We start from the raw sequence: 2,764 nt of genomic DNA on the forward strand, positions 1-2,764 counted from the left end.
CCTGCGTCGCGCCGTCGCTGTCGTCCTCCTCTCCCTCTCTCCCTGCGCACGCGCACTCCATAGCGCACCAGTACGCACCCAGACACGCGCCATTGGACGCCCGCGCCTGGTAGACGACGCCATGATCAAAACCTGCCGCGCCCGTACTGCAAGAACGACGACCTCTCCTGCACGCTCTCGTCCATCATTGGCCGCGCCAGCACGCTCCCTAGCTTCGCCTAGACGTCGCCTACCGCACGCGCACCTCACCTTGCCCCTTCGCCCCACGGCCACCTCTCGATCCTATAAAAGGAGGCCACCCCGCGCCTCATTCTTCACACCACCGTGCTCCCCTCTCTCTTCTCAACCTCCTCGACCACCTCTCCTCCTCGATTGAGCCCACCATCGCCGGAATTTCACCGGAGCAGCCGCCAGTACCCGCAGGTCACCGTCGTTGATTCAAGCCACCCCGAGCGACGCCACTGCTACCCGCTACTTCCCCATCGTCGACAACGACTAGCAGCATCGACGCCGTTGATCGCCGGAGCCCAGGATCGCCGTCGACTGATACGTCCAAAACGTATCTACTTTCCCGAACACTTTTGCTATTGTTTTGCCTCTAATTTGTGTATTTTGGATGCAACTAACACGGACTAACGCTGTTTTCAGCAGAATGTTCTGGTGTCTCGTTTTTGTGCGGAAATCCAACTTTCGGGAAAAACCTCGGGATTTTGACGAAGGCCCTATTTTCCCAGAATACTGACGGAGCCAGAAGGACAAATCAAGTGGAGGCCCGAGGGCCCCACACCATAAGGCGGCGCGGCCTAGGGGGGCCCGCGCGGCCCTATGGTGTGGCCCCCTCGGCCGGCCTCCGACGCCCTCCTTCGGACTACTTATTGGCCTCGACCTAAAAACGCACGGGAGAAAGTCGAAGTCGCCAGAAACCCTCCAGAACTCCGCCACATCGCGAAACTCCATCTCGGGAGCCAGAAGTCTCCGTTCTGGCACTCCGCCGGGACGGGGAATTGGAGGAGATCATCGCCATCATCACCGCCAACGCCTCTCCATCAACCAGCCATGTTTCCCCCATCCATGTGTGAGTAATTCCCCCACTGTAGGCTGAAGGGGATGGTAGGGATTGGATGAGATTGGTCATGTAATAGTATAAGATTGTTAGGGCATAGTGCCTAGTGTCCGTAATTGGTACTTTGATGATATTGTTGCAACTTGTTATGCTTAATGCTTGTCACTAGGGCCCGAGTGCCATGATCTCAGATCTGAACATGTTATTACTTCATCATGATATTCATTGTTTATGGTCTTACCTGCAAGTTGTATACACATGTCGCTGTCCGGAACCAATGGCCCCGAAGTGACGAAATCGGGACAACCGGAGGGGATGGTAGTGATGTGAGGATCACATGTGTTCACGGAGCGTTAATGCTTTGCTCCGGTACTCTATTAAAAGGAGTACCTTAATATCCGAGTAGATTCCCTTGAGGCCCGGCTGCCACCGGCTGGTAGGACAAAAGATGTTGTGCAAGTTTCTCATTGCGAGCACGTACGACTATAATTGGAACACATGCCTATTGATTGCTTTGTACTTAGACACCGTTTTATTATTATCCGCAAATGCCCCGCTTGATTGTTACATGAGTTTCTCTCATCCATGCAACGCCCGTTATCCGTCCCCGTGCCTACGGTATTTTAATCCTGCTGTTTACTATAATCACTACCGCTCGTCTCTCGTTACTCTGCTCGTTGTTATTTCACTCATCATTATCGCTATAAAACTGTTACTACCGATAAACTCTTGCGAGCAAGTCCGTTTCCGAGTGCAACTGAATTGACAACTCCGTTGTTAAGGCTTTCAAGTATTCTTTGTCTCCCCTTGTGTCGAATCAATAAATTGGGTTTTACTACCCGCGAAGATTGCTGCGATCCCCTATACTTGTGGGTCATCAAGACTATTTTCTGGCGCCGTTGCCGGGGAGCATAACTTTATTTGGAAGTTCACTTGGATTGATATTTTCGCTGCAAATTCTCCATCATGGGTAAACCTCGTGATACTAAGGTCGCCATATTACCATCCACTACAAGAAAAGGTACAACTCTAAGTACCTCTGCTGCCCTTGATTCACCATCTGTGATAAGTAAACTTGTTTCACCACCACAAGCTTCACATGCTGGTACTTCGGCTGAATCTGAAAATTCTTATAATATTGATGATGCTTCTGCTGTGCTTGATGATAGTGGTTCGTTAGGATCTTTTCTAGATGCTACAATTGCTAGGTCTAGACAAATTGAAAATACTGAAACTCCTAATGCTACTACACCTGTTAATTCACCTGAACTTGATTATTCTAGTGATGATCCCGATGAAGATTATGTGGAGCTTAATGATGATTTTATTGAAAAATGCAATGCTACTACTGATGCAAGAAAAATTAAAAAGTTGCTTGCGGAACATGCTGTTAGATATAAACTGTCTCCTGATCCTAAATTTGCCACATCTCCTATAAACATTAAGGATAAAGATTATGATTTTTCTCTTGATCTATCTCATATAGCTATTGTTGAGAAAACACCCTTTTGTGGTACTGAGAAAGAAAGTGCTGTTGAACACATGATTGAGTTATCTACTCTGAGTAGCTTGTTTTCTGATGATGTTAAGATGCGTACTTATTTTGTTGCTAAAATCTTTCCATTCTCATTAAAGAATGACGCTAAAACTTGGTATAATAGTTTGCCACCTAATTCTATTAAAAGTCCAAAAGAATTGCTT

Source organism: Lolium rigidum, chromosome 5 (assembly GCF_022539505.1).
Source record: "Lolium rigidum isolate FL_2022 chromosome 5, APGP_CSIRO_Lrig_0.1, whole genome shotgun sequence".
In the NCBI taxonomy this organism is placed as follows: Eukaryota; Viridiplantae; Streptophyta; class Magnoliopsida; order Poales; family Poaceae; genus Lolium; species Lolium rigidum.